Below are 13,362 nucleotides of genomic sequence, written 5' to 3' on the forward strand. Positions count from 1 at the left end.
GGTAGGTCCCACTTCCTGGTTTCTTTAAACTATTCAAATTTTACATTGTTAATTCAATTTTTCTTAATTAAGCTATAAACTCTTTGAAGCCCACAGCTTATACTTTTGTATCTTACACTCTAGCACCCAGGATCAAGTACTGCACATAAGTCATGCTAATATATATTTGCTGATTCATTCTATATGCTGGTTTAAAGGCAGCATGGTATAACAGAGAACACCCTGCATAGGAGAACAAGTATTTAACCCTGGTAACTGTTGTCACTCTTCTGTACTTCAGTTCTTTCTTTGTAAAATCCATTTTACAGTTGGACCAAACTATTAAAAGCAGATAGGGCAGAGAGTCCCCAAAGAACGAGAACCAGGCATGACTTTCTTGACAGGAGAGAAGCCATTTTTGACTTAAGCCATTTTGTTATCTAAGCCTGGCCACAGGGCTTACCCTTGAACAGGTCTCAGTAATTAATGATCTTAAGGGAACAAAAGAATGCAGAAACATTGCCTGGTATCAGGCAAGAGAAGTAACAACAGAAAAGACAATATATCACTTGTAAAAACTCCCAGTTTTGCTTCAGTGGTAAAGATTAGCCTGAAGTATTCAACCACCAGATCAACTGGAACCTGAGGGAGGATGATGTTGACCTTCTCTGACTTTAATCAGCTAAAGCCTGGACTCTGCCTACTGCCCAAGCCCCTTCCTGAATACGCATGTACTGTTAGCTTAAAACTTCCCCAATTTTGCTGTTCGGGGAGACACTGCTTTGGGAAAGATCCCCAGTATTCTCCCCACTTGCTGCAAATAATAATAAATCTTTCCTTCTCCTGATCTTTGGCTTGGTTGTGTCTTTTGGTTCGACACCTACCAATAGGCCAACCCAGTTTTTGGGTAACACTATTAATTTTTTAATTACGTTCCTTTGAGCCTTAGGGTTTCTTAAAGATGCCTCAGGTAGTCACCATACACAACAGGAGTGGCAAGAGGAAACGGACACCGGCCCATGCCCACTTTATTGAAAGCAGATCTGCTTTTGTCGGTTTTACATTTTGGAGTTCATAGCAGAAGGTCATTTATAGGGATGCCGTGTGCCTGACACACAGTGAGGCCAAACAAACCAAAACATCAGAATCTGGAGCATAGAAAGGTTTATTGCAAGGTCCAACAAATCAAGGAGAATGGGGTGACTCATGGTCTAAAGACCCGAACTCTCCATGATTTGGGGGAAAGAGTTTTTATAGGCAAAATTTGGGGGAAATCTGCAGGGTGTGTTACCTTCCTCTGATTGGTGGGTGGTGAGGTGACAGGGTGGTGTTCAGGAATCTCAATCATGAGCCCCTGGTTCCAGCCAATCTGAGGTCCATGTGCTTATGCTCAGCCTGAAGTTGTCATCCTCCACCTGGGTGTGGGCCTTATTTCCTATAGAAGAACTCAGAGAAATGTATCAGGTTGTTATATATATCCCTTGAGGAGGAACCAGGACCCTGCCTCATGGCTGCACTATTTTTTTCTTGACTGCCTTTCCTTTGTTTCTGCATTCCCTCACTCCCCTAATTAGTAACTGTTTGAATCTGCCCTTTGGAACTCAGGGAAGCTCTAGTAGGCTGAAAACTTTTCCCTACAAACAAGAAACAGGGGACATGGAAAGGCTTTTTTTTATCTGGGTGGACTCTACAGGTTCCTGCTTGTTTTCAAGGGTTTTGTGGCTAAATTTTTTTTTTAATTACCTGAGTCAGTTATTTCAAAGGTCCTTTTCACGCCAACGTGATTCTGTAATTTCATCAACATTTACATGGGAAAAGAGTCTTATTAGATAGTAGTCCATCCTAGTGTAAGAACTGTGCTTCGCTTTATCCTCACTGGTCTCTGGTGAATACCTCCCATTTTTGCAGAGGTGAAATAAAGACATCTGTGTCGTTTGCATCTAACTGCATACCTCTTTCACACCCTTCAGTTCATTCATTTCAAATTTCTAACCACCTCCCTTTCCTCCAGCCTAATTAGTGTCCTAACTGTTAGGAGAGTCACTTGAGACACCTTTCCCTCCACTCAACTTAGATACATCTCTGATTCTTTTGGCTTTTTCTCTCCATGACATTCTTACTTCTTACTTCTCACTATTACTTCTTTACCTGGTATAATGCTTGGCTTTTTCACCTCTCTGCCTATTTATACCTGAGGCTTCTCAAGACCACTTAGAAATTTCTGTGGGTGATGTCTGTAGACTTACAGCCTCAGCAATGGAGAAGGAAAAATGATACAGGAGGAAGAAATGGAAAATACAAAAGGAAATAAGGAGAGCAAGAGGAGTGGAAGAGGAAAGAGGTGTGCATGGTCTCTCTGTAACCAAGCAGGACCCTATGTGGTCTTCCTGGGACAGACCCCTCCCTCCATGTCCTCTGCCTGGTTCTTATCTCATCACAGAAAGAATTCAGAGGTGAAACACAGAGGTCGAGAAAGCAAAGTGAGGATTTATTAACCAATAATATGCTCTCAAGGGGAGACTGGACAGACCCAGGTGAGTAGCTGCCCTGAGTTTCTTTGGCAAGCTGTTGATATGGGGGTGTAAAAATGAATGGGCAGAATATCCATTAGGGAGGGATGGGTTTTAGATCATATTTCCTGATTTTCATCCCATCTCCATCCTCCAAAGGGGAGGAGGGATTTTTGTCCTTATTTAGCCTTGATCAGAAGTGGTATGGCATCAGTGCATGATGGGTACTTCTTATCTACAAGGCTAATTTTATTGTAATGAGGCTATAAAGAGCAAAAGTTTATATTAGGATGCTGGAAATTCCTGCTTTTTCCCACCTGTCTTTGTCTGCCTCCAGGACTCCTGTCACCTCAAGATATATGGCTTCCCGTCAGTTGGAGGTTCCTGCTTTTCTTTGTTTGCCCAAGGACCCCTGTTGTTTACAAGATGTATGGTTTCCTCGAAATTGAGTTATTTGTAGTGAGGTGGATGGACCTAGAGTCTGTCATACAGAGTGAAGTAAGTCAGAAAGAGAAAAACAAATACTGTACACTAACACATATATATGGAATCTAAAAAAAAAAAAAAAAAGGTCATGAAGAACCTAGGGGCAGGACGGGAATAAAGACACAGACCTACTAGAGAATGGACTTGAGGACATGGAGTGGGGGAAGGATAAGCTGGGACAAAGTGAGAGAGTGGCATAGACATATATACACTACCAAATGTAAAATCGATATCTAGTGGGAAGCAGCTACATAGCACAGGGAGATCAGCTCGGTGCTTTGTGACTACCTAGAGAGGTGGGATAGGGAGGAGACACAAGAGGGAAGAGATATGGGGATATATGTATATGTATAGCTGATTCACTTTGTTATAAAGCAGAAACTAACACACCATTGTAAAGCAATTATACTCCAATAAAGATGTTAAAAAAAAAAAAGATGTATGGTTTCCTGCCATTTGGCCCTTGCCCCCTTTCTCTGCTCATATTTAGCTATATACCTGTTTTAACAAAAGGATGTGGACATGTAATGACAAAAGTAGCAGCTGAGCCAGGAGAACTGGTAACAATTTAAACAGTAAATTAGCCACATGACAGTCACAGAATCTTTAGTTCCTTTTTGAAATACATAGATAACAGTACCTGATGCACATTTCCTAAATTGTTTTATAGATACTAAAACCCCCACCAAATGGAAGAAGTTAACTATTTGATGACCAGGAGCACATAACATAGCCCCCAGACCTACTGAAGGCTGAAGATTGATAATGTTAACTCCTGTGACATGGCCCTGTTACCTCACTGTCAACCAATCAGAGAATTGTGCATGACCTGATTGCATACCCTGTGACTCCCCTCCCTCACCTTGCCTTTAAAAATGCTTTCCTTAAACCCCTCAGGGAGTTCAGATTTTTTTAGCATTAGCTGCCCTGGACTCCTTGTCTGGTGCATTGCAATAAATGCTGCACTCTCTTTCACCACAATTCAGTCTCAGTAGACTGGCTTTACTACGCATGGGCAAGTAGACCCAACATCTTGGTATATGGTGATATCCACTCTTTCTTCCTCTTTCTCTAAAATACATCCCAAATTGCCACTATGTATGGTGCTGCTGACTAACAATTTAGTTTAAAAAAAACAAAACTTGCACTCTTTATTCCTTCTCACCAAATAGCAGTCAACTAGTATGACTTTGAAAGACAATATCACATAGTAGTTCAAATGTAGGCTCTACAGTCATACTGCCTGGAATCTTACTAGCTTTGTAACCTTGACCTCTCTCTGCTTCAGGTTCCTCGTCTTTAATGTGGGGATAAAAATAGACCTCACCTTTATGGTTGTCATGAGGATGAAATGAGATAATGCAAATAAAGTGTTCTGAATAAGTCCTGGCACAAAGTAAGGCCCTATAAATGTCAGCCATTATTCTAAAAAGTTGTTTTCCTTTAAGGCTTTGCCCCCATCTCTGCCTGCTACATCATGTTCCTTTGTAAATGAATTGGCCCAGTCTCTGTGGCCTTACCATGCCTACCACAGCCTAATAAATGTTAATGGTAAACAATGGCAAACATTGCTTCTCTCTGTGGAGTGGCTATTAAATGCTCTTGCTGTTTTGCTAGTAAAACACTAGTTTCACTCAGGCAAAGAAAGGAGATAATTGCATCATAGTATATCCACCATAGGCTTGTTTAGGAGGTTTAGCCTTGGGCAACAATCAAGTTTTATTATTTTATTTCAAGAATATAATAAACAAATGAGCTGCAATTGATGCTTTTACAAAACTTGGCTTATCTCCTATGTTTGTCGTTCTTAATCAGCTATTCTTAATCAGCTCCCTAGAATCACCTGGGAGTTTTTAAAAACCATGCATACCTGGGCCCCATCGCCAAAGGATTCTGATTCACTAGGCCTAGGTGTTCTGGCATGTTTATTTGGAATTGTTTACTTAAGTGACTCTAATGCAAAACTACTGTTCCAAGTATTCCTGGCCCATTTCTTTCCATTCAGCAAAACCAATTTCAACTACTAGAATGAAAAAATCAACCACAATTTTGATGGTCTCTCCATATAACTAGGTATACTAGAGATTTCTTAGCAAATTCTCCAATCACAGAAGAAAATGTCTATAGTTCAAGTTTATAACTATGAAATTATGAATTATGTTCCATTAGGATTGAGCTACCAGTAACTCTTCTGGTGAGGTTTTCTGTTATTTTAATGAGAACAAAAAACAAACAAAAAAATAAAAGGAGCCTTTGTGGGTAAGACGTGGCCCCATCCAACAGCCTATAGGTTTCAGTGCTGGGACACCTCAGACCAAACAGCCAACAGGGCCAGAACACAGCCCCACCCATCAGCAGACAGGCTGCTTGAAGTTTTCCTGAATAAACAGCTGCCTGAATAAACATACCCCTAGACATGGCCCTGCCCACCAGAGGGACAAGACCCACATCCACCCACCAGTGAGCAGGTACAAGGCTCTCACTTGAGGAAGCCTCCATAAGCCTCTTAGACAGCCTCATCCACCAGGGGGCAGAGAGCAGAAGCTAGAAGACTTTGCAGCCTGCAGAATGCAAAACACGATCACAGAAAGTTAGACAAATGAGACAGCAGAGGAATATATCCCAGATGAAGGAACAAGATAAAACCCCAGAAGAACAGCTAAGTGAAGTGGAGATAAGCAATCTTCCTGAAAAAGAATTCAGAGTAATGTTAGTAAAGATGATCCAAGATCTTGGGAAAAGAATGGAGGCAAAGATCAAGAAGATACAAAAAAATGTTCTAAAAAAACCTAGAAGAACTAAAGAACAAACAGAGATGAACAATACAATAATTAAAATGAATACACTAGAAGGAATTAATAGCAGAATAACTGAGGCAGAAGAATGGATAAGTGAACTGAAAGGCAGAATGGTGGAAATCAGTGCTGTAGAACAGAATAAAGAAAAAGAATGAAAAGAAATGAGGACAGTGTAAGAGACCTTTGAGACAACATTAAATGCACCAACATTTGCATTATAGGGGTCCCAGAAGGAGAAGAGAAAGAGAAAGGACCTTAGAAAATATTTGAAGAGATAACAACTAAAAATTTCCCTAACATAGGAAAGGAAACAGTCATCCAAGTTCCAGGCAGGATAAACCCAAGGAGGAGCATTCTGAGACACATAGTAATCAAACTGACAAAAATTAAAGACAAAGAAAAAAATTAAAAGCAACAGGGAAAAGCAACAAATAACATACAAGGGAACTGCCATAAGGCTATCAGCTGATTTCTCAGTAGAAACTCTGCAGGCCAGAAGGGAGTGGCACAATATATTTAAAATGATGAAAGGGAAGAACCTACAACCAAGAATACTCTACCCAGCAAGGCTCTCATTCAGATTTGATGGAGAAATCAAAAGCTTCACAGACAAGCAAGAGCTAAGAGAAATCAGCACCAACAGACCAGTTTTGCAACAAATACTCAAGGAACTTCTCTAGGCAGAAAAGAAAAGGACACAACTAGAAAAAAGAAAATTATGAATGGAAAAGCTCACTGGTAAAGGCAAAAATAGAGTAAAGGTAGGAAATCATCTGCACACAAATATGATAGCAAAACCAGCAAATGTGAAAAGAAGAGAGCACAGGGCTTCCCTGGTGGCGCAGTGGTTGAGGATCTGTCTGCCAATGCAGGGGACATGGGTTTGAGCCCTGGTCTGGGAAGATCCCACATGCCACAGAGCAACTAGGCCTGTGAGCCACAACTACTGAGCCTGTGCATCTGGAGCCTGTGCTCCACAACAAGAGAGGCCGCGATAGTGGGAGGCCCACACAACGTGATGAAGAGTGGCCCCTGCTTGCCGCAACTAGAGGAAGCCCTTGCACAGAAACGAAGACCTAACACAGCCAAATAAATAAATAAATAAATAAATAATAATTTTAAAAAAAAGAGAGCACAAATGCAGGATATTGGAAATGCATTTGAAATTAAAAGCCTGGCAACTTAAAACAATCTTGTTTAAATATAGACTACTATATCAAAACTTCATGGTAACTGCAAACCAAAATTCTATAATAGATACACACACACACACACACACACACACATACACACACACACAAAGGACACTAAAGTTTCTCATCAAATAACAAGAGAAGAGAACAAAAGAAAATAGGATGAAAAAAACACCTACAAAAACAAATCCCAAACAATTAACAAAATGGCAATAAGAACACACACATCGATAGTTACCTTAAATGTAAATAGATTAAATTCTCCAACCAAAGGCATAGACTGACTGAATGAATAGAAAAACAAGACCCATATATATGCTGTCTACAAGAGACCCACTTCAGATCAAGGGACACGTACAAAGTGAAAGTGAGGGGATGGAAAAATGTATTCCATGCAAATGGAAATCAAAAAAAAGCTGGACTAGCAATACTCATGTCAGATGAAATAAACTTTAAAATAAAGACTGTTACAAGAGACAAAGAAGGACACTGCATAATGATCAGGTGATCATTCCAAGAAGATATAACAATTGTAAATATATATGCACCCACCATAGGAGCACCTCAATATATAAGACAAATACTAACAACCATAAAAGGAGAAATCAACAGTAACACAATAATAATGGGGGATTTAACACCCCACTTTCATCAATGGACAGATTATCCACACAGAAATTCAAGGAAACACAGGCCTTATATGACACATTAAACCAGATGGACTTAATTGATATTTATAGAGCATTCTATCCAAAAGCAGCAGAATACAGATTCTTCTCAAGTGCACATAGAACATTCTCCAGGACTGATCACATGCTGCACCACAAAGCAAGCCTTGGTAAATTTAAGAAAATTGAAATCATATCAAGCATCTGTTTTCCAACCACAACACTATGGTATTTGAAATCAACTACAAGAAAAAAACTGTAAAAAACAAAAACATGTGGAAGCTAAACAATATGCTACTAAACAACCAATAGATCACTGAAGAAATCAAAGAGGAAATCAAAAAATTCCTAGAGGCAAATGAAAATGAAAACACGATGATCCAAAACCTATGGGATTCAGAGGGGGAAGAGGGGGTGGGATGAATTGGGAGATTGGGCTTGACATGTATACACTACTAAGTATAAAATAGATAACTAATGAGAACCTACTGTATAGCACAGGAAACTCTACTCAATGCTCTGTGGTAACCTAAATGCGAAGGAAATCTAAAAAAGAGTGGATATATGTGTATACATAAATGATTCACTTTGCTGCACAGCAGAAACTAACACAACATTGTAAACAACTATACTCCAATAAAAATTAATTTAAAAAAAGAACTATGGGGTGCAGCAAAAGCAGTTCTAAGAGGGAAGTTTATAGCAATACAATCTTACCACAGGAAACAAGAAAAATCTCAAATAAACAACCCAAACTCACACCTAAAGCAACTAGAGAGAGAGGAACAAACAAAACCCAGTTAGTGAAAGGAAAGAAATCATAAAGATCAGAGCAGAAATAAATGAAGTAGAGACAAAGAAAACAATAGAAAAGATCAATGAGACTTCCCTGGCGGCACAGTGGTTAAGAATCTGCCTGCCGGCGCAGGGGACACGGGTTTGAGCCCTGGTCTGGGAGGATCCCGCATGCCGCAGAGCAACTAAGCCCGTGTGCCACAACTGCTGAAGCCCCCGTGCCTGGAGCCCATGCTCCGCAATGGGAGAGGCCACCGCAGTGAGAGGCCCACGCACGGCAGCGGAGAGTGGCCCCCACTTGCCGCAACTGGAGAGGGACCGCATGCAGCAGCAAAGACCCAATGCAGCCAAAACTAAATAAATTAATTAAAAAAAAAAAGAAAAGATCAATGAAACTAAAAGCTGCTTCTTTGAAGAGATAAACAAAATTGACAAACCTATAGCCAGACTGATCAAGAAAAAGAGGGAGAGGGCTCAAATCAATAAAATTAGAAATGAAAAAAAAAGAAGTTACAACAGACACCACAGAAATACAAAGGATCATAAGAGACTACTACAGGCAACTATATGTCAATAAAATGTACAACCTAGAAGAAATGGACAAATGCTTAAAAAGGTACAATCTACCAAGACTGAACCAGGAAGAAATAGAAAATATGAACAGACAAATCACAAGTACTCAAATTGAAAATGTGATTTAAAAAATTCCAACAAACAAGAGTCCAGGACCAGATGGTTTCACAGGCAAATTCTATCAAACATTTAGAGAAGAGTTAACACCTATCCTTCTGAAACTATTCCAAAAAATCTCAGAGGGAGGAACTCTCCCAAACTCATTCTATGAGGCCATCATCACCCTGATACCAAAACCAGAAAAAAATACCACACACACACAAAAAATTACAGGCCAATATCATTGATGAACATAGATGCAAAAATCCTCAACAAAATACTAGCAAACCAAATCCAAGAATACATTAAAAGGATCATACACCATGATCAAGTGGGATTTATCTCAGGGATGCAAGGATTTTTCAATATCTGCAAATCAATCAGTGTGATACACCACATCAACAAATTGAAAAATAAAAACCATATGATCATCTCAACAGATGAAGAAAAAAGCGTTTGAAAAACTTCAACACTCATTTATGATAAAAAGTCTCCAGAAAGTGTGCATAGAGGGAACATACTTCAATACAATAAAAGCCATATATGACAAACCTACAGCTAACATCATACTCAACAGTGAAAAGCTAAAAACATTTCCTCTAAGATCAGGAACTGATTTCAGAGAGACAGCAGTGAGTGGTGTGGTGAAGTGAGATCTTAATTCCCTGCCCAGGAATTGAACCTGGGTAGCCTGGATGAAAACCAGGAATCCTAGCCACCACACCCCTTGGCACTTACCCCCAATGAAAAATGCATTTCTCACGGAGGCAAAACAGTAAAAACAGGTACAAAGTTTATTATTAGAGACATAGCACAACAACAAGTGGGAGAGCACACTTATCAATGTAATCATCACCTTTTTCAGTTTTCATATTAAATTAGTAGGAGAAATGTCTCCATTATATGGTAACATATTTTATGAACCAAATATTGAGACTCATCATTTAAAATACAATCTGACAATAAAAGAAAATATTTGAGATCTGGAGAGTCTCAGAAAATTCTGGATGGATGAATACCTCATCCATGTTAACAAAAACCTAAATCAAATTCTTCTCCACCACATAAATAACTATCACGAAAAAAAATCCATGCTTTCTTTATTATATTTTCCCCTCTTTCAGCAGAAAGCTGGTAGATTCTGAAGAAAAAATAAATTTAAAACACTAATATCTATAACAAACTTGATCTTCAGTGCTATCTTACTTGAAAATGAATTAATTATATAGATTTTCAAAGAACAGAATTATTCAGTTTTGAAATAAAAGAAGTCTGTTCCACAGACGCAAATAAGCCTTTAGGTTTTATGTTGATTGTAAGATAAAGAGAGTATACAAGATAAAGGCAAATAGCACAATATATATGTGGGGTAAACCATATAAAAATATTTTGGAATAAAATAATGAATTCACTATATGTGTTGGAATAGGAAACTTGAAACTGTGTTGTGTAATAGCCATTTGTTATAACTTTTGTTATAGCTGTATTTCAGTTGTATCCTTTCAATTATTTATTTATTTATTTATTTTGGCTGCTCTGGGTCTTAGTTGAGGTATGTGGGCTTCTTAATTGCAGCATGCGGACTTCTTAGTTGCAGCATGTGAACTCTCAGTTGCTGCATGCATGTGGGATCTAGTTCCCTGACCAGGGATCGAACCCAGGCCCCCTGTATTGGGAGTGTGGAGTTTTATCCACTGGACCACCAGGGAAGTCCCTCCTTTCAATAGTTTAATATGACCAAACCATCTGTTTTAAGTGTAATTTTGCCTGAGATATTCCCCCCTCCCCCCCCCTTTTTTTTTTTAACTCTGGACTACATGTCCGGCAGAATTCTCTTAAATAAACTAGGTCCTGATTTGAATTTTTCACTGTATCCACATTGGCCATTTAGATTGCTCCCCAAAATCAACAAAATGCTGTTCACTGGCAGATTTACCATGATAAAGAACATAACATAAGAAAACAGGCCATTATTTTAATGAAAACTGTATGTGAGATCCAAATAATTTAGGCTACTTATATATCTATTCTTGAAAAAAGTACAGATTTAAAATTTTTCCATATGATTCCTGACTCTAACTCACTTTTTCTTTACCTAAATGGAAAACTATTTTCTTCCTAGTGATGAGAAATGTCTCTTTTTCTAGGAATGGAGACTTCTATCCACACAATGGATTAGAAAAGAAGGAACAACTTCCTTGCCATGCTGGCCACAGCTTTCCTGACTGCATCTTCCAAGTCAATGCCAGAAGTTACAGGGAGCTGGATATTGTTGAATATGTTCTGAGACTCTTGGACATTGATTCCTTCAAGCCACCAGAGCTATGAGTTCTAGTGTTCAGCAGTCTTTGATGATATCATCAGCAATGATAGCAAATTTCACTATTTACCTTAGGATCAGCAATGAGCAAATAAAATATTTAATACACTGAGCTTCCCTAACACTGAGATCCAAGAAGTTGGTTGGACTTTGACCATGATGAGAAATGACGTCATATGGAGCTATGTCTAGTCCAGCACCACTCACAAACAGTTGGTATTCCCATTTAGTTTTATGTATTTTAGGTCATATCTACTGACTTAATTTTGAGCAGATGCATTTTTTATTTGTTGTCCATGGCAAATATATCTTTTTGTAGATATCTTGAATTGTCCTCAAAGTGTATCTTGACATCAAAACAGACAACTTGTCTTTCTGGAATTTCACCAAAGGGTTTCAGTTCAACCTAAGTAGCATAAATTTCTAGGGAGGAATTCCATGACTTCTTAATTTGATTCACAGCCTAATTTTCATAGACCCCATAGAAGCCTAAATTTTCTCCTGTCCACTAAACTTGACTGTTCGTCAAAACTGTCTTCAAAAATGTAAATTTGTTCCTTAAAAATATATTCTGGTATAGAAGCAGCCACTGATTAAATGTCAATGCCCCTGCCTGAGGCTGCACATCAGCAAAAGCCATTGCAGTATGCGCCCATTAAAATTTCCAAGAAGGGACTTCCCTGGTGGTCCAGTGGTAAAGAATCTGTCGTACAATGCAGAGGACGCAGATTCAATCCCTGGTCAGGGAACTAAGATCCCACATGCTGCGGGACAATTATGTCCGCATGCACAACTACTGAGCTTGTGCGCCTCAACTAAGGAGACTGCATGCTGCAAACTACAGAGCCCACGTGCTCTGGAGCCTGAGTGCCACAACTACAGAATGCATGCACCCTAGAGCCTGCACGCCACAATTAGAGAGAATCCTGCATGCCACAACAAAAGATCCTGCATGCCTCAACAAAGATCCCATGTGCCACAACTAAGACCCAACACAGCCATAAATAAATAAATAAATAAATAAATCTGAAAAGAAAGTCTATTTGTTTCAAAATTTTTTCCAAGTAGGAGCATCATACACAGTGTCAGTCACAATATATTTGAACTATTGTCTTGTTGTGTAACATTATTTTCTTATTCTTGGATTCCTGCAGGATCAGCCATCTTTTAGAGATTAATTACATTTTCTTGGACTTGGCTGACAGAGTGAGGGCACCAAGACTCACAGATGTTTTGGACCTGCATTGCCATGGGGGAATGACATCTTAAACAAATACCAAGCACAAAGGGAGTCTGACTGGGTGATTGAGATGAGAGGAGAAGGAGGCTTAGTAGAGATTTAATTCTTTATTGGAAACAAACCTGAAGAAAACACCCAGTTGTGTGTGTGTGTGTGTGAATGTGCACACATGTTTGTGGCTGGGTTTTTTGCAGTTTTCTTTTTTCTTGTAGTTGATTTCTAGTCTCATAGCATTGTGGTTGGAAAAGATACTTGATATGATTTCAGTTTTCTTAAATTTTACTGAGACTTATTTTGTGACCTAGCATGTGATCTATCTTGGAGAATGTCCCATGTGCACTTGAAAAGAACTGTGTATTCTGCAGCTTTTTGATGGAATGTTCTATACATATCTATTATGTCCATTTTGTCTAATGTGTCTTTTCAGGCCAGTGTTTTCCTATTGGTCTTCTGTCTGAAAGATCTTCCATTGATGTATCAATAAGTAGGATGTTAAAGTCTCCTATTTTAACATCCTGTCAGTTTCTCCCTTTGTTTCTGTAAGTAGTTGCGTTACGTATTTAAGTGCTCTTATGTTGGGTGCATATATATTTACAATTGTTATATCTTTATGTTGGATTGATCCCTTGATCATTATGTTTTATCCTTCTTTGTTTCTTGTTACAGTCTTTGTTTTAAAGTCTATTTTGTCTGACATATGT

This window comes from Balaenoptera acutorostrata, chromosome 9, assembly GCF_949987535.1.
Source record: "Balaenoptera acutorostrata chromosome 9, mBalAcu1.1, whole genome shotgun sequence".
NCBI classification, from domain to species: domain Eukaryota; kingdom Metazoa; phylum Chordata; class Mammalia; order Artiodactyla; family Balaenopteridae; genus Balaenoptera; species Balaenoptera acutorostrata.